This window comes from Monodon monoceros, unplaced genomic scaffold, assembly GCF_005190385.1.
Source record: "Monodon monoceros isolate NGI ecotype Baffin Bay Population unplaced genomic scaffold, NGI_Narwhal_1 Super_Scaffold_5, whole genome shotgun sequence".
NCBI classification, from domain to species: domain Eukaryota; kingdom Metazoa; phylum Chordata; class Mammalia; order Artiodactyla; family Monodontidae; genus Monodon; species Monodon monoceros.
Genome location: NW_021703782.1, coordinates 2,800,955 through 2,820,367, shown reverse-complemented (window position 1 = coordinate 2,820,367; position 19,413 = coordinate 2,800,955). Strand labels below are relative to the sequence as shown.

The 19,413-nt window shown below is 49.1% G+C and overlaps 1 long non-coding RNA gene across 1 annotated transcript in view; it reads right to left on the bottom strand.

The window, feature by feature from the left end:
• Positions 1 to 19,413, bottom strand: part of LOC114883652 — a 60,401-nt gene that overhangs the window by 39,014 nt on the left and 1,974 nt on the right. The gene's annotated exons all lie outside the window — the stretch shown is intronic.

Here is a 19,413-nt window from a genome sequence, read left to right as displayed (position 1 = left end):
ATATTAAGAACGAAAAATGGAGCTAGAGGAATCAGGCTCCCTGACTTTAGACTATACTACAAAGCTACAGTAATCAAGACAGTATAGTACTGACACAAAAACAGAAATATAGATCAATGGAACAGGATAGAAAGCCCAGAGATAAACCCACACACATATGGTCACCTTTGATAAAGGAGGCAAGAATATACAGTGGAGAAAAGACAGGCTGTTCAATAAGTGCTGCCAGGAAAACTGGACAGGTTTTACATACCATAAAAGTATGAGATTACAATACTCCCTAACACCATAAAGAAAAATAAACTCAAGGGCTTCCCTGGTGGCGCAGTGGTTGAGAGTCCACCTGCCGATGCAGGGGACATGGGTTCGTGCCTGGTCCGGGAGGATCCCACATGCCGCGGAGTGGCTGGGCCTGCGAGCCATGGCCGCTGAGCCTGCATGTCCGGAGCCTGTGCTCCACAGCAGGAGAGGCCACAACAGTGAGAGGCCCATGTACCACAAAAAAAAAAAAAAAAAAAAAAAAAAAAACCTCAAAATGGATTAAAGACCTAAACGTAAGGCCAGACACTATCAAACTCTTAGAAGAAAACATAGGCAGGACACTCTATGACATAAATCACAGCAAGATCCTTTTTGACCCACCTCCTAGAGAAATGGAAATAAAAACAAAAATAAACACATGGGACCTAATGAAACTTAAAAGCTTTTGCACAGCAAAGGAAACCATAAATAAGACGAAAAGACAACCCTCAGAATGGGAGAAAATATTTTCAAATGAAGCAACTGACAAAGGATTAATCCCCAAAATTTACAAGCAGCTCATGCAGCTCAATAACAAAGAAACAAGCAACCCAATCCGAAAATGGGCAGAAGACCTAAACAGACATTTCTACAAAGAAGATATACAGATTGGCAACAAACACATGAAAGAATGCTCAACATCATTAATCATTAGAGAAATGCAAATCAAAACTACGAGATATCATCTCACACCAGTCAGAATGGCCATCTTCAAAAAATCTAGAAAAAATAAATGCTGGAGAGGTTGTGGAGAAAAGGGAACCCTCTTGCACTGTTGGTGGGAATGTAAATTGATACAGCCACTATGGAGAACAGTATGGAGGCTCCTTAAAAAACTAAAAATAGTACTACCATATGACCCAGCAATCCCACTACTGGGCATATACCCTGAGAAAACCATAATTCAAAAAGAGTCATGTACCACAATGTTCATTGCAGCTCTATTTACAATAGCCAGGACAAGGAAGCAACCTACGTGTCCATCAACAGATGACTGGATAAAGAAGATGTGGCATATATATACAATGGAATATTACTCAGCCATAAAAAGAAACGAAATTGAGTTATTTGTAGTGAGGTGGATGGACCTAGAGTCTGTCATACAGAGTGAAGTATGTCAGAAAGAGAAAAACAAATACCGTACGCTAACACATATATATGGAATCTAAGAAAAAAAAAAAGGTCATGAAGAACCTAGGGGTAAGACGGGAATAAAGACACAGACCTACTAGAGAATGGACTTGAGGATACAGGGAGGGAGAAGGGTAAGCTGGGACGAAGTGAGAGAGTGGCATGGACATATATACACTACCAAATGTAAAATAGATAGCTAGTGGGAAGCAGCCGCATAGCACAGGGAGGTCAGCTCGGTGCTTTGTGACCACCTAGAGGGGTGGTATAGGGAGGGTGGGAGGGAGGGAGACGCAAGAGGGAAGAGATATGGGAACAAATGTATACGTATAACTGATTCACTTTGTTATAAATCAGAAACTAACACACCATTGCAAAGCAAGTATACTCCAATAAAGATGTTAAAAAAAAAAACAAAACCCAAACTTGAGGGGTTCGAGTTCCTTCTAGTGCCCCCCCGCCCTGCCCCGCCCCCCCATCCCCACTCACCCTGAGGACTCAGGTCCCACACACTTGGAGAGGAGGCCCAGACCCCGTGGCCAGGCCAGTAGCCTGATCTCTTTTCCTCTGTAGCTCTTCCCACAGTAAGAAGTAATTCTGTGTGCACTTGTTAATTGATGTTCTCTCCCAAGCCCTCATCTCTGAGGACAGGAGCTATGCCATGCTCCTCTTGGCTGCGTCCTCGAGGCCTGCAAGAGAGCCTGGCTGAGGGCAGGCCTCCAGTAAATATGCGTTGCCACTGGATTGTGTACTTCTAATGAGGAAGTTTGTGGTGTGTGAATTACGTCTCAACAAAGTTATTTTTAAAAAGACATTACCATTAAAACAAGTAAACTAATTAAACACTAAAGAGAATTACTATACGGTGGCATTTAATGTAGTTAGAAAAAAAGTTTGAGTTGCATGTCTACTGACATGGGAAAATATTCAAGAGACACCATGCAAAAGAGTTTTGCTAAAGCAGTTTATTTATACAATACGACCCCGGTGTTTTTTGTTTGTTTGCTTTTGGGGTTTTTTTTTTGCTTAACAAAAGGATATATCCACATGTTTAACCAGTATTTTTGAATGCCCATATTTGTGGGCACAGTTATAAGTGTTTCTGACCCATCAGTGAATAAAGACACTTGTTATCATGGGGCTTACGTTCTAGCACGGGAGGTTTACCACAAATAATAAGCACAACACACAAGTACATCATATAGCCTGTGAGATGGGACAAAGGGCCATGGGGGGGGTCACCTGGCAGAGAGGGTTGGGAGGCTGGCGAGGAACACGGTGCAGCCGGAAATTAAGGTGCTAGCCTGCTCCTTGAGAAGGTGAGCAAAAACTCAAGTGGGCATTAGCCAAGCGGGTGTCTGAGGGGGTAGCAAGACCCCAGGTTTGAGCCTCTTCGGTTCAGGGGACAGCCAGGGCACCAGTGTGGCTGCAGCAGAGCAAACAACAGGGACCCACTGGGAGAGGAGGGTGGGGTGGCCGGAGCACCTTGTCGCCGAGGTGAAGACAGTGGCTTTCACTCTCAGGGAGTGGGAGAACCATGGTGGGATTGTGACCACAAGACAGAGAGGACCTCCAGTCTGAGTGGGTGGCTCTGGCTGTGGAATTGAGGGCAACAGGCAGGGAGGCCTGTCCAAAGGCTACTACAGTAACCCAGGCCCGGGAGGATGACGGCTCGGACCCAGCAGAGGGCAGACAGGTCGTTAGGAGAGGCTGCTGTCCAGGTTTTTAAGAACAGAGCCAAGGAGGTCTCCTAATGGACTGAATGTGAGGGGTGACAGAACGAGGAATCAAAACCCCCAGTTTTTTGTCTAAGCAACCGGGAGTGAAGCTGACAACCACAAAGATGAAGCAAAGGATGAAGCCAGTTTGAAAGAAAGAACTGTGGCTTAGCCTTGGACGTGTCACTTTTGAGGAGCCTGCCAGGCATCTGTGCGTCACTGTCTGCAGTGGCCTCTCTCAAAGTATCTGCTGACCAGAGGCCGGGAACCCCTTCCCCGGAATCCCTTCTCCATCAGTCAGCCGATGAGAGGCCTCAGATATGAGGCCCAATTCCCTGGGAGTGGTTGTAGGCAGAGGGAGGTTGGCAGTGGCTTCTGAGTGAGCTCTGTGATAACTGCCCACATCTGGGTTGCTGGTGGGTGCCTGTTACCCACAGCATCTTTTTTTTTTTTTTAATTTATTTGTTATGTATTTATTTATTTTTGGCTGCATTGGGTTTTAGTTCCTGCGTGCGAGCTTTCTCTAGTTGTGGCGAGCCGGGGCTACTCTTCGTTGCGGTGCGTGGGCTTCTCACTGCAGTGGCTTCTCTTGTTGCAGAGCACGGGCTCTAGGCATGCGGGCTTCAGTAGTCGTGGCATGCGTGCTCAGTAGCTGTGGCTCATGGGATCTAGAGCGCAGGCTCAGCAGCTGTGGCGCACGGGCTTAGTTGCTCCATGGCACGTGGGATCTTCCTGGACCAGGGCTCGAATACTCCCATCATCTTCAGGACAGTATACTGCAGGAGCCTGAGGGAGCTGGCCGGAGGACCCTGACACCTGGCAGCTTCCAGTGTGTGCTTGCTGCAGGTGAAACAGAGCGACAGCTTGGCTGACTGACCCTCCCCGAGGCCTTCTCACCATGGGCTCAAGTCCCAATCCCTTGAACAACCTATGTAGTCAGAACGCAGAGAGCACCATCTCTTTTCCTGACAGAACACCCAGATGGAGGCATGGATGAAGTGGCTGGAAGTGTCCACCTGGAGTCTGGAGAGACGTTGGGGCTGGAGGTGAGCCTTGGGGTTACCCAATCAGGTCCGGCTGCTTACCACTCAAAAATCAACACTCGAGAGAGAGAGAAATGTTGCTAGAAAGGAGAGTTCCTTTAATCCGGATGCCGGCAACGTGGGGAGATGGTGGACTCCAAGTCTCCCCAAAACCGCCTCTGAGATTCTGCTCGCCATGGTAGTTTTAAAGGGAAGGAGGGGAGTAATCTCAGTTAATCACTGAGATGGGAGGTCAGGGTCATCGCCGTCCCCCACTGTGTACAGGCTCGTGGAATCCTCGTCATCTTCCTCTAGATGTGCTCTCGATCACAAGTTTGGTCACACAGTTCATGCAGGAGATTACTGGAGCGGACGCTAGGGAAGAGATCTGGCCACTATTAATTACTGATTCTTCATTTCTACATCTTTGATCTACAGAAAGAACGGACAACTTTAGGCAAAGTATCGTGTGATGAGAAGACCTGAAAGGTGTGCTTGGGCCGGAGATGAGGAGAGCATGGGGTACCTGGTGAAAAGTCACGATACAGCTCTGCTAAAGTGACAGGGAAAGGGGCTTCCTGCTGAGGGCGGTTTCCTGCAAAGAGCTGCTTGCAGTGGGCGCCGTCAGCAAATGGCAGCATCTAAACCACCTTGAACTTGAATGACTACCAGATAGAGAGAGACGAGAGTTAGGAACTGAGCCTGGGGAAGCCGACACAGACAGCTGCAGCGAGGGGGCGGCCAAGTCAGACCAGGAGGAGGAAGGAGGCGAAGAGCCAGGCCAGTGTGCGCTCTGGAAGCCAGAGGACAAAGGGCAAAGGTCAGGAGAGAACACCCGCCGTGCCCAGTGCTGCTGAGGTCAGGTGGCGCCGAGGACCGACCCATACGTCATGCAGAGCAGGGTCACCGGTGACCTGGACGAAAGCAGCTTCGTGGCGTAGAGGCGGCGTGAAAAGCTGATTGGAAGGGGCTTGGGACACAGTGGGAGGGGAAGACCCCACACAGCTGTGTTCACTGTAAACACCTGGCGACGTGTAGGAAAATGTGAGCAGGCAGTGTGCCCCTGTCAGGAAGTTCCAGGTGAGGTCCCGTCCCCAGCACCCCTTTACTGGGGAGCTAAAAATGACCATGCAAATCCGTCTATAATAAGTGAAAATACAGTGATCAACATCCCCCTCCAAATGCTTCAACCACAAGCAGCCCGCGCTGGCCTGAGGCTGACTGAGTCCCGGGGGCTCAGGTCTGAGCCATAGAAAGTGTAGGTCAAATTCAATTCCAGTACATAACAGTTCAACTGTTGCAAAGTTAACAGTCCCCAGGCGGTGCCCACCTTCTCCTGATTCCCAACGAGACCAGACGACGCACATCCAGCCTACTGTCCCCTAACTTCAGTGATGCGGCACTGTGAAATTGATGAGGCCCCTGACAACCTGAAGATTCTTTTCAGTAATTCAAACAGACGTTTACGGAACCCTTTGCGTGCAGCAAGAACGCGCTAAACGCCACCTTTAAGGAGATGAGCGGGGCTGCCGAGGGCTTACTCTACACTGCGGCCACGTGCACCCAGGATGAGCGCAGTGCCAGCCACACCCACACCCGTCAGCTCCACTGAGAAGCAAGCGAAGCAGAAATTTCAGGCACCTGAAGCTCGGAAGGCCTAAAAAAGGTAAAAACCTGGGGAAATCCAACTGTAACACAACACATAAAACAGCCGCGGAAGGGACCTTATTACTGGGGTTGACACAGTCAGGGGACTTTCTCGCAGGGCTCTGGACAGGGTCCTGTCCTGACCTCGTGCTCCCAGCACCTCCCCCGGTCACTGTGTATGGTTATCACTTAACACTTACTGCACTAATTATCTCCCTTGCTCTCTTTCCTGAGTCATGACAATTACCCCTCTTTCCAGCAAATACAAAGTCACGTTTAATGAGTGCAGACGCATCAACAGCCGAATCAACATGGAGAAGCTTCAAATGCTCGCAGGACCCACCGACGTTTCTCTCCAGCCTCAACGCGGTTCCTATGCTGTTCATGGTGATGCCCTAAACATCCAGTCCCTGGGACTGCAGTCTGCCTGCCCACGAAGCGGGTCTTCAAAGTACAACAGGGAAGAAAAAGAGAACTAAAAGCCAGGTTGGGTGACACAGATGAGGAGAAAAGTCACAGGGCTGTATCTTGGCGAGTCTTTGAACTGCTGACGATGGACACACACGGCAGAGTCTTACAGTCAGGAGGCCAAGTGCTTTCCCACAATTACCTGACTTAATGCTCAAGGCATTAAGAGGAGTCATCAGCCCTACTTCACAGATGAGGAAGCCGAGGTTCTGGGACACCTGGGGGATGAATGACCCTGGGCTGGGCTCAGGGCCAGACAGAGGAGTGGGGGAAGCCCAGCTGGGGTCCGCCATGGGGACATGGCGGCTGCACCAGTGTGTGTGTGCAATGTGGTCAGGAAAGAAGAGGTAGAGGAGTGAGACTCTGCAGGAGGGTTGGCTGCATTTACGGGCCGACTTGGCACACAACTGCTCAAGAGAAAGAAGCCTGATTGGCACTTGGACTCTGTATCAAAGGGCCAGAAATATACAGCCCTAGATTTATCATCAACGGTCATCAGAAGGGAAGAATAAACATGAAAGGCTTGTGGGAATGACAATGGTTAGGATGTTCAAGCTTCAATAATTCATGACAGCCTGGGAAATCTCAGAAGTCCATACATAGGATTGCTTCAAACTGTATCACATTCTTTTTTTTCTTAAGTTATATTTATTTATTTACTTTTGGCTGCGTTGGGTCTTCACTGCGGTGTGCGAGGTTCTCATTGCAGTGGCTTCTCTTGTTGCGGAGCACGGGCTCTAGGCGCACGGGCTTCAGTAGTTGTGGCACGTGGGCTCAGTAGTTGTGGCTTGCGGGCCCTAGAGAGCAGGCTCAGTAGCTGTGATGCACGGGCTTAGTTGCTCCGTGGCATGTGGGATCTTCCCGGACCAGGGCTCGAACCCGTGTGTCCTGCATTGGCAGGCGGATTCTTAACCACTGCGTCACCAGGGAAGTCCCACATTACATTCTTTGGCTGTAACGAAAAGTGCCCAGGTTATTTGAAATGTAGACTGAAGTAACAAGCCTTGACCAGCAGGTGGCAGGCTTGCCTCATGATGACTTCAAAAGCTCACAGAAAGGATGACAAATTTTTGATTCTGAGTGATACCACCACAAAAATCCAAATGTATCTCATATATAGCAGGAATTATGAATGCAGCATTGTTTAATCATACTATGGCCTTGAGTTTCATGAATAATGTTGTCTGAATCTGTTCATTCAATTAACTGCAAGAATACAAGATAATACATGTAGGTATTAAGTGAATTAATTGTCAAGACATTTCTGCACACTCCACGTAATGCATAATGTCTAGGCCATCCTAAGTCATAGTGGGAGGAAGTAATATATTTAAACATTGATTTTCCCATTAAGATATTTAACATATTTTGTCCTCCTATGTGAGGCCTGTCACTAACTGTATATTGCATACTGCTGGGTCTCATTTAATTAAAAAAAAGTTCAAGTTTTCATCAAAAAGTTCAAGTTTTCATTCATTGTAGAGAAATAACAAAATTTACTTTCAATTTTTCGGAAAGATTAATATGTGGCTGTGATTTTTATAATATTTAAAAGTATATTTCATATAGTACTCAAAATTAAAATGGTAAAACTTGTAGGATAATCATGGTAAGTATATGTTTACTCTCAAAATATTTGCCGAGTCTAGTCCACTAAGATAACACATTTTCCTCTGTTGGCCTTATTTACATTAAGTCAACCTCTGGCTTCCCTAGCCGGTGTGACAGGTCAACAAGTATGGCCCTGCCCCAGCAGGAAGTTGGCATGAAGCAGGAGAGAGAAGGTTCCCGCCTTCAAGGAGCCCATAGCTTTGTTATACAGATGAGACCATCAGAGTCTTATGTCCCTGGGAGCTTTCTAAAGCTCTCAAAGGTATGATTGCACCTACAGTCCCAACAAAAGACTTAACGTCATCAAGGTGCAGAATGTCAGCGAGTTTCACATTTAGGCAAAGAAAGGCCAGCCAGGCGCTCATTACCTGGGTCACCCATTACCACCCACTCCACAGCCCAGCCCCACATGTCCACTCTTCAAAATCCAGGTGATTAAAACCTGTATTTCAGGGGACTTCTCTGGCAATCTAGCGGTTAGGACTCCACACCTCCACTGCAGGGGGCCCAGGTTCAATCTCTGGTCTGGGAAGTAAGATCCCGCCTGCTGCGTGGCATGGTCAAAAACCAAACCAAACCAAACCAAAACAACCCACCTTATATTTCAGAAAAATTTCACATGCCTATGTATCAGACTTCCTTTTAATAACGGAACCAGAAATCTTTCCATCAACAAATGCCAGGAGACTAATAAACGCATGGCGTGATTAAAACATAAGATGGTGTGTACATTTCAAATTTCAGTGAATAAAAGTCAGGAGACAGAAGGAACCAAGTTACTAAAAGCCGGTGGTACAGAGTCGGGCCGTCTGCTGGTGAGAACAGCTAGGGAAAGTTTCCTGGTAGTGATGGAGGTGGGCTGGAGCCAGAAGGATGGGCAGAGTCGGAGAAAGAAGAGAAGGACCACTGGGGCTGGAGAGACACATGGGCAAACAAAGGAGCTTTAATTATTTTGCAGCATTTGAAGGACCCTTTACTTTTTTTTTTTTTTTTTTTTTTGGCGGTACGCGGGCCTCTCACTGTTGTGGCCTCTCCCGTTGCGGAGCACAGGCTCTGGACGCGCAGGCTCAGCGGCCATGGCTCACGGGCCCAGCCGCTCCGCGGCATGTGGGATCTTCCCGGACTGGGGCACGAACCCGTGTCCCCTGCATCGGCAGGCGGACTCTCAACCACTGCGCCACCAGGGAAGCCCTAATTTTTAAAATAATACGATCTTCACTGCCCACTGATCTCACGTACAAAATAATCAGGTTGCATCCAACCGTCTCCCAAGACCCTACTGGGTCTACCCCTCCATAAACTGAGTATCTTCATGCCGATCACACTCTTATGTACTGAACTGTGTCCCCCAAAATTCATATATTGAAGTCCTGACGCATCCTTCCCCAGAAGGACAACGGCCCTACTGACACCGTGATCTTGGATTTCTAGCCTCCAGAACTAAGAAACAAGTTTCCCTTTAAGCCACTCAGTTTGTGGTACGTAGTAACAAACTACTTGTTAGCAAACTACTAACACACATCAACCAGAATTCACTACCTTCATCTCAATATTTGGTATGTGTAAACATACACGGTGAAATCCAACATAAGTATTCAGATGCAGTCAGCCATTAGAATTACAGATCGGGGGAAAAAAAAACTTTCCTGCAGAGGCTGGCTAAATTCAAAGAGTCTGGGTAAAGCCTCTTTTGCTGCCTTAAAAAATCAAGCATGGCTGCTGGGGGCAGCCAGTGAAATAGCCAAGGGGCCGATGAGGCCACCCTGTGGGTTCCACATCACGTGGAGGGCCGCTCGCATCTCCGCTCTGTCCATCATCGGCTTATTTGGAGCATCAAGGTATTCACAATGCTTTCCTTGAGAAGTTCTTCTTGCTCTTGGTCAAGCAGGGCATCTGCTGGCATAGGGACCACCTCGTGTGGCAGAGCTGGGCTTTCAGCCCCGATGCCAACCTGAAAGAGGACCCAGGATGCCGTGACCCTGACTCTGACCCTCACACCCTCTGTCCGGTGGCAGTACCATGCCGATTCTGAAAACACTGGCCACGATTCTTTGTGTCTTGGGTAACTTATTAATAGACACCCCTACTTCCAAAAAGGACTTGAGGTAACTTAAAAACAACACCTGGCCAACATGTACATTATAAACTATTACACGTTTTATAAGGTCTGCTCTTATGGGATTGTAAGGTCTTCTCAGATACCTCCTGGAAACGTCTGTCTGTGCTCCTAGATCAACACGTGTTTCAAACTCTGAAATAAGTTTTATCGGCCAGGACATCGTCCTCTACACATAGCAGATAATCACAGGTAAACCGATTAGTGTCCATGGCAGAGAAAAGGGGGAGAAGTCCTCACTCATTCTTATGATCTGCTCATCACGTTCCCCTATAACAGGCTCCGAAAGACAATATAATTCCTTATATTGCAAGAAAACTTACTTCGTGGAAAAAAAATATTTTTTATGTTTCTAACTTATTCTTGTGTATACTCAATGGTGATCAAACTTTTAAAAAAAATTAAAGATAGAAAAAACTATAGTAAGAGCCAAATATATAACAGGAAAACAAGGAGTGCAAAAAGAAATAGGAAAAATGGAAATGAATGGAGTGAGTCAATTTTTCTAGAGAAATAGCCATTCAAGCACTACAATTCCTGACAAGTTTTTTGTACAGAGAAAAGCAATTCAAGAAAAGAGGCAGGAGTGGGGAATAACTTAGAAAAGTTTACATTTTTAACAAATTAATTTTTCAGAAAATTTTCAAAGAAAAAATCAGAATCCAAGAGTTTCAGTGTGAACACGTAAATCATAGGCTTTTTCTGTAGGCGATCTTTTGAATTATCCTAAAGGATCTCAAAACAAGCAAAACCCAGAACCATCTCTTCAAAAGCTGTATCTCTGGTACTTGCACTGGAATCTCAGTCCCATAAACACCACATACAAACGACCCCACGGCAGTACCGCGTGCTCTACTCTGAAAGCTTCATTCAGTGCATCCTCACAAAAAGGAAGCTTCTCTGCCCCCTCCCAGCAGCACCTGCACTCAGGTGACACGAACGCTGCCACTCCCCCATAGACGGTCTCCCCATGGCCCTGCTGTCAGCTGATGGCTCCACTGGGAGACAGGAGTCTGGGAAAGACCATGTTCCAGAAAAATGTTTTCTGGAAACGCACTGTCTTAGGCAGCCCAGGCTGCTGTGACAAAATTCCCCAGGCTGGGGGCTTAAACAGCAGATGTTATTATCGCAGTTTGTAGGCAGGGAGTCCGAAGCCAGGGCCGGCTTCCCGGGAAGCCCCCCTCTGCCTGCGTGGCTGCCTCTGCCATGTCCCCATGCTGGGGGAGGTCCTCTCCAGCTCTGCTCACAGGGGCACTAGTCCAGCAGGAGGGCTCTCCCTTCACCACCCGATTACCTCCCCACCATCCTAAGTCCATCCCACTGGGGGTTAGGTTTCCACATGGGACCTCTGGGCGGACAGGACTCCGTCCATAGCACAGAGAAGGACGGACCCAGCCTGCCCGCCTTTGCGGTCCTGCCCACGGACATCACTCCTTGGCGCACAGTTGGTACAAGCCCAGCAGGACTCCCCCGAGTGGGCTTGGGGTCTGCCCCCTCCCAGGTGCTGGGACGCGGGGACATCCACGCATAGGGCCCTGCAGGGCACACACTCGCTCGCGCACAATGTCATGGCACGTCGGGGAAGGACCAGGAGCCCTGGTAAATGCAGGGCAGCTCAGATGGCAGGAGTGCACGGGTGGGGGAGAGACGCCCCTCGGTAGGATGGCCAGGGGACGCCGGCAGGACAAGCAGTAGGCAGAGCCTCTGGCTTCTGAGGAACTCAGCACACGGAGGTCCAGCTGCTCGGCCACCGAGGGACACCAGGCCGCCGGGAAGGGTTCGTTGTTGGGAATATGAAACTTAATTATTACTAAATTATTAAATTAAATAGAATTACTATCAATAAAAATTAAATGTAATTAATACAAATGAGAAGACACCAAACTCACGGAGCTTGTGGAATCCACACTCTCCACATGCAGTTCCTACCTGGCTCCCTGTACCTGGAGCCCGCTGTCAGCATGCCTCGCGCTGGAAGACAAGCCGTTGTGAGCCCTGGTACTTAAGCCTAAACTTAAGCAGCATCCCTGGCATTTAAACCATCAGGTTGTTTCAGAGTAAATCTCGCACTGGCTTTGGTCACCCAGGTTCCTGAGCAGGTTACAAACAGGACCCTGATGACACTTAGATTAGCAAGGTCATCGCTAAAAGGAAAGGCCAAGAAACACACAGTGCACTCGTACCAATGGAGCAGGAATACTGCACCTCTGGTCCACAGACAGTACTGATGATGCAATTCAGACATAAAATCAACGTCCAACTGCCCACCCGATCTTCCCGGTTTTCTAATATCGGTGACAAGCTACGCTCGTCCGCTCTGCCTCATATGCAACTTCCCGTGACCATCTTAAAACCACAACAAAGTGAGGTTACATTCCAAACATAAATGATACCCTGGCTTTACTGTCACGCTGGTGTGTCCTGTGACCTGAGAGCAGTAACCAACCAAACAGGCCTTTCTTGAATAGTTCAAGCTGGATCAACACAAGTGCGGGCAGCCCAGCTCCAGAACGGCCGCCTCTCACCTAACATAACTCAATCAAAGAGCTGCCGTGACTTCCAGGCTCCTTCCCATCACAGAAACCCCACTTTTAGCACAAAAGGCATTGTGGTCTCTGACCCCGCATCTGACCCTTCCCTACGTGGGATGCAGAAAATGCAACTCCTTACGTTTAATCCTCATGGTGAAATGTACTAAAGAAGAAAGGTTAATCTTAGGGCAGAACGAGTAGAGGGATTCCTTCAAGACCGTGGATAGGACTGCCCGGACATTTGTACAGAGACGTTCCTCTCACTCTCCCATTGGAGAGAGATTATATACTCAAACGGGAATGTTAAGCTTTACGGTCAAGGCAAGGGCTTTTCTAGAGTAATTTTTACTACATACTAATCTCTGAGATTAGCCATACATGAAAAGCCACCTCCCCAAATACCAACCTGCTTCTAATCAAATCACCATTCAGGTTTTTTAGGTAAACAACTATTCAAATGGAAGTCATTGCCTTTCTTTCATGTACATTTCCTCATGAAGACTAGCTCACTTAAAACCACTACATATAAAATGGATAACTAATAAGGACCTACTGCATAGCACGGGGAACTCCACTCAACACTGTGTAATGACCTATATATATGGGAAAGGAATCTAAAAAATAGTGGATATATGTGTATGTCCACTCACTTTGACTCACTTTGCTGTCCACCTGAAACTAACACATCATCGTAAACCAGCTATACTCCAAAATAAATTAATTAAATAAAAAAAACTGTTTAAGTCACTCTTAAGTTCAGGTTTTACTCAGCAGACAGAGCCAGTACCAACCATGTGTAGGATAACACCCTGGATGCAGAGGCTGCACGGACAGGAGACGTGGCCTCCATCCTCAAGGAGTTCCAACTAGTTTGGGGGGATGCGCAATGTGTGTTCAGTGCCGTTTGCATGATAAAACAATTTTAATGTTGTGCCAGATAAAAATAAGATTCCTTAATTTGCTGTGTAGTAAAATTCTTTAGCCCCATTAAAAATGTGGCATTATTATTTGTTCTTGCTGTAACCCTGTCACAGCAAATGCATTCATCATGCTTAATGTTTTTATTAATCTCCCTACATAAATAACTCACGGGGTAAGAATCACTCTCCAATTTGTTTTATGGCTTAAGAAAAAGGCACCCTAGTTCTTTCGTAAATGAACTGTCACTATAAGTTATGCAATGTTCCTAAATTGTTAGACAAATCTGGCATATTAATTTCATAATAAATTAAAATGCATGTATGAGACTCAATTTTCCCACTTATGTGCAGTATTAGTCTCATTGGCCCAAAATATTGCATCTAATGCATTCTGAAAGTCACAGATTCTATGGCTAACTTCTTGCACCGACATTAAGAGTAAACTGTGGTAACGATTGTACAACACCGCCCCTTTAACACTTCAAGTGGGTACCATCACCTTAATGTTTAGGAGGATGCAGCTTGACAGTGCAGCAACTGAAAAATATTCTCACTCTAAAACGATCAATACGTGTTTATAGATATTAAAGATTCTGATTCCATGAAAACATTGCACTCACCTGGCAAGAGGATGAAGTGCGGACATACATTCCCTCTTAAGCTCCTGTTTCCTATCTCTCCACAGTCCGCCACAAGGAACCCAGGGCTCTCACTGAGACTCGGGATTGAGCTGCAGCTCAAAGAGGCTGCTGGCTTTGAGGGGCTCGAGGAAAGCCCAGGGGGACCCACAGGACGCTGGGAATCCTCAACAGGGCTGGGTCAGGGTAACAGAGTCTAGCCCCAGAAACCAGCAGGTTATCAGCCTGTGCTCAGGGGGTTGGGGGGGAGCAGAGGTGACAGGAGGGCAGCGGGAGGGTCATCCAGCCCCAATGCCAGGCCTCAACCTGGTGCCACCACGAGGGGTAGGAGACTGGGGGGGTTGAAGGCAAAGGACCCGCACCCTCCTCCATCACCCCCGACCCTGAGGACAGGGACGGGAAAGGAAGCGGAACAGGGTAACCGCGAGCCCCCGGAAGGTCGCATCACCCTGCGCTTTCAGCCTTCAGCCTCCTGGCCCCCCAGGCCCTGCCCACAGAGAGGCCCACTCAGACCATGGCCTTCTCCCACAGGAAGTGAGGCCCTGGCGGACCCAGCGACAGGGGGCACTTTTGGAGAAGCTGCGGCTGCCATCCTGCTCTCTTAACTGGTTCCTGACAATATCTCACAAACACCAGAAAGGTGTATTTCATGTCTAAAAGCTGGCAATGCTAGAATGATGTAATTCTATGCTCCTAACTTGCCTGTCAGATCACATTTTGAATACTTTAATAACAACTACCATTTAAAGGAAACCTGAGCCAGAATCTCGTAAGAAATAAATCAATTCAACCCTCCCCACGTGCGGTCCCGGGAGCCATCCTGGACACGAGGTCAGCGGGACCAGCCTGGCTTGACGCCGGGGGTCTCAGCACTGACTTGGTTCCTCCTTTCCCTGGTAGTTTTCTCATGACTGTCCCCATGACACTACGAAAGGGAAGGAAATAACGCTCTCAAGAAGAAGTCGTGTGAGAGTCAAAACAAGCGAAAATAAGAGAGAGACAGAAAACCAGATTCAGCCTTCAGAACCAAAGCCCCAGGTAGTGGAAGGCGGTCATGGGAACCTGACAATGCAAACTCCACGCCGCAGCGGGCACGTGGTCTCCCCGCAGGCCTAGCTTGGTGCTCAGCTAGGACTGACACCTTCAGAGCTGTCCCTGGCTCTCCTGCTTCTCTGGTGCCCTCAGGAGTCGGGGCCCAGCACCAGGTGAATTATAGGTTGCTAAGTGCCTAAGAGATGATGAGGTACTACCTGCTGCGTCTCTTACGGGGAATAAGCAATAGCGGACTTTTAATGTAATTAAATGTAATATTCATGTACCAGCCAGAGATTCCTGAAGCTGCGCTGGTTAGCTCAGTCCATTTGCAGTCATTACTACTACAGGCCAAAGCACAGACACGCAATTATAAATCACTGAAATCAGCCACGTGGAGACAGCCGGGCAAAGCCCTCTCCTACTCCACTCTGATTGCTGCCGACATCGCCAGCCAATGTCACTAGGCATCTCAGCAATTCCTAGCTGCACTTCTCACCTGACCCTACACCCCACACTGTGGGCAGCAAATCGCAATTTCCATTCAACTTAAGCAAACTGGCTCGTTTAGTTCATACATACCATTACAACATTCCTCAAGTTTTAGGGATGGTTGATTCCAAGACACTTTTAGATCTCCTATTAAAGCAAAAGGAAAGGCTCATTGAAATTAATAGCAGAAATGCTGACCTATTACAGTAGAGAACCCTTGAACCACGATGCTAAAATAAACCAGCCACTTAGCAACCTTTTCCTGCAAACATTTTCATGAACTCAGCCATACACTCCTCCAGGATATATTTGCAGCTCTGCGTTTTTTACCAGCTGACCCAAATCAAGGGAGGAACAGTCTGGTAACCGACCTGAAACACTTCATCAGAAAGTAAAGCCGAATCAAGATGACACAGACCGAGGCCAAAGTCTGGATGGCGTTTCCCACTAACCAGCTGAATGACAGATTTTGTATTTTTACACGCCTGCCTCCGAGATACTCCAACCTGGAGTTCTAACACCAATTTCAACACGTGATTCCACAAAATCGATGGGCATCAATTATGTGCCAGAACCTACACGAGATGAGCTTGAAAAGATTACTAAAGAGAAGCTGCAGAGTTTGTGTCCGCCTGACACGCAAGCGTGGTCCAGGAGAGCCCCGTGCCCTCAGCCGGACAGTTCGGCTGTACCAACCCCCGCGCGGGCCAGAAGCAAAGAAAAACTATTCATGAGCACACTCGCCACGATGGAGAACACACCATACAACTGTTCCTGTAGTGACAGGTGGAAACTGTACTTATTATCAGGCAGACGGGGGCAGGGATCTGAGTGAAGGCCGGCACGCTTCCGCTGTGTTTCTTGTGCCGGGAGGGAAGTTCCCGTCTGTTAGGAAACTTCATCCCCAGGCGAGGCTCAAGCCGCAGTTTGTAACAGCATCAAAAGTAAGTTTCAGGGCTTCCCTGGTGGCACAGTGGTTGAGAGTCCGCCTGCCGATGCAGGGGACACGGGTTCGTGCCCCGGTCCGGGAAGATCCCACATGCCACGGAGAGGCTGGGCCCGTGAGCCATGGCCACTGAGCCTGCGCTTCTGGAGCCTGTGCTCCGCAACGGGAGAGGCCACAGCAGTGAGAGGCCCGCATACCGCCAAAAAAAAAAAATAAGTTTCAGGCCCCGTGTCAGCCCCGGCCCGTGGTGACGCATCACGTGTGGATGTCCAGCGCCTCCATGCTGCCCGCTGCGGAGCCCCCTCCCCCGGCAGGGCCTGGGCTTGGGCCACCGGCTCCCTGGACCCTAACCTCGGCCGGCAGACGGGACTGCTCCAGAGGAAGACGGTACCCAAGTAAAAGCAAAGCCTCCCACCTCCCAGTCCTTCAAATCTCCTGTGAGAACCAGCTCTTTCCACCTTCTGTGGGGCGAGCATCTCACTCTCTCCATTCCTGCCTCGGGCGAGGCCCCTTCCCCCGGCCCCTCCCACCCACCACATGGCCTCGTAACCCCAGTCAGCCGCCTTGGCCTCTGCCCGCCCGGCTCGGCTCAGCTCAGCCGCCCCTCGGGGCTCCCCCCTCGCCTGCATCCCTGCTGGAGCCCCTGTGTCCACTTTTTATCACATGTATCCACGGACGGAATTTCCTTTCCTTCCCTCTTAATTCTAGCAAATGACTGCTGAGAAAAGCGCGAGGCGTGGAATCGCCCCCACAGAACTCAAACCTCGACTCTCTGAGCTCACCTTGGAGTCCCCATTGTGCAGGGGTCCCGGTCACTCTTACGCAGGTCAGAGAGGCCGCCGACAGTCCCCTGGCGGAGCCCAGGGCTTCGAGCCGCACCTGACCTGGGCGCGGGGCCTCCCAAGCCGCTGTGTTCCTGGAGAACACCTCGGCATCCCTGGGTGTCTCTCTCCCATGTGCTGACCAGTGATGTGTGTGTTAGTTTCATGACACGGGTCACCCAACTTGGACCCGTGCTGGGAAAGTGGATGTTTGGCCTTCCCTCCTTCCCGAGGAAATTATAAACTCAAAGACCAGGACACCAAGCTACGCACAAGACCTAACTTCCTCAGAATGCAAGGGAAACGGAGCTGTGAAGTCCGTTTTCACAACGCCCCTGCCCCTGGCCCCGCCCCACCTCGCAGGCAGCCTCTCCCGGCTCTTCACGGAGAGGTTCCCGCCTCTGCCTTTCCCACCGCCTCTCAGGAAGGCCCTGCACACGGAGGTGACCCCCGGATCCATCCCGTCTCCTGCCAATAACCCGTGTCCCTAAATCCAAGTCACCGTCAGGAGTGAAACCCAAAGTGGGCAGCAGGCTTAGCTGGAAGGTGACCAGGGCCTTGCTGTGGCCTCAGAAAACAATCAGGGAGGGCGGGACCCCCAGCTGGGTCACCGGGCTGCACGCAGCCCTTTGCTCTGCGGTTCCTGGCTAACTGGTTAGACAACACATGTGCACACACCCCTCAAAGGACCAACATCAGGGCTCCGTCTACACCCAGACGAGGAAGGAGTATTTTCTTAACCCTAACTCAGACTTTTCAAGAAGCTTCACCCTCCTCGGCCAGCAAGTCACAGGGTTGTGGAGAGAAAGGCTTGCTTCCTTCCATTCCTCCCCCACCCCCTCCTCACTGGCCTGGTCAGGCTCCCAGGAACAAGGACGCTGCCTAATGAGAGTCCCACAGCTCTTCCTGGCCTCTTCCAGGAAGGGGTCAGGTCAGAGCCTCCACAGCCCGCTCACCCCCACCAAGGGGGCTGCCCTGAGGACACAGGTGCTGGGGAATCACACGTGGCCTAAGAGGCCACCAAGTAAAGCCCCGAGCGGCTCAACACACCGATGAGCAAGCAGCTGCCTTACCTCGTGCTGGTCGAGATCCCCAGACTCCCCGACACAAGCCCCGGCTGTTTAACACGCACAAACACGGGTAACGCTTCTGAAACGGGCCAACTCTCTCCCCACCCACGTGCTTCTCTCCACCAGAGAAAACCAGCACACGGGCTACTTACTTGAAGTTCTGGACTAATACTTTGTTTTTTTCCTTTTATCCATATGACTTACAACTGTGTTTCTCAAATGTATCCAGAATCACCTGGAGGGCTTGTTAAACTCGCCACGGCCACCACCACCACCACCACCACCACCCGCCCCTCCCCCCTCCATCCACTGGGCTCAGGAGGTCTGGGTGGGTTAAGCCTCCCCGGTGAATCTGAAGCAGGTGGCCAGTCACCCCCACAGTCAGCTGGAAGTGCTCCTGGCAGGCAATACAAGCTGGCTGAACTGCAAAAAGCATGTTCCTTCCTAAATGGTTAACCTGCCCTCTCTGTGTGCCACACTCTCATTAGAAAAAAAATCAAACACGATCTATTCTAAGGAGTAACCTGTAATTAGAAGCTAATGACTACACTGTAGAAGGAAACAAGGAGTGAGAACAATGGAGTCTGTGGATTAATGAGCAATACAACACAGAACTTTGTGCAGCCACATACTGATAAACAAGGACCTCAGACATGCCCTGATCTCTGAAGCTGAAGAAAATCCACTGGGTTGAAAGTCAAATCTGAGGTCTCACATCACTCAAAGGAGTAGAACCATTTGGCAAACAGCATACGATGTGACTTTGTTCTAGTATTTTTTTCCGTGCACTCTACTTACAATTCTTGGGAAGAATTTTTTAAATTAATGAACTTTAAACATTAGATGGGTACATATACCTATCATTCATTTATTAAGTAAAAATCTTACCGAGGATTGAGAGCGAAGACACAGAGAGGGCTGACAGGAGCCCTTGTGGTCACGCTGCCTCA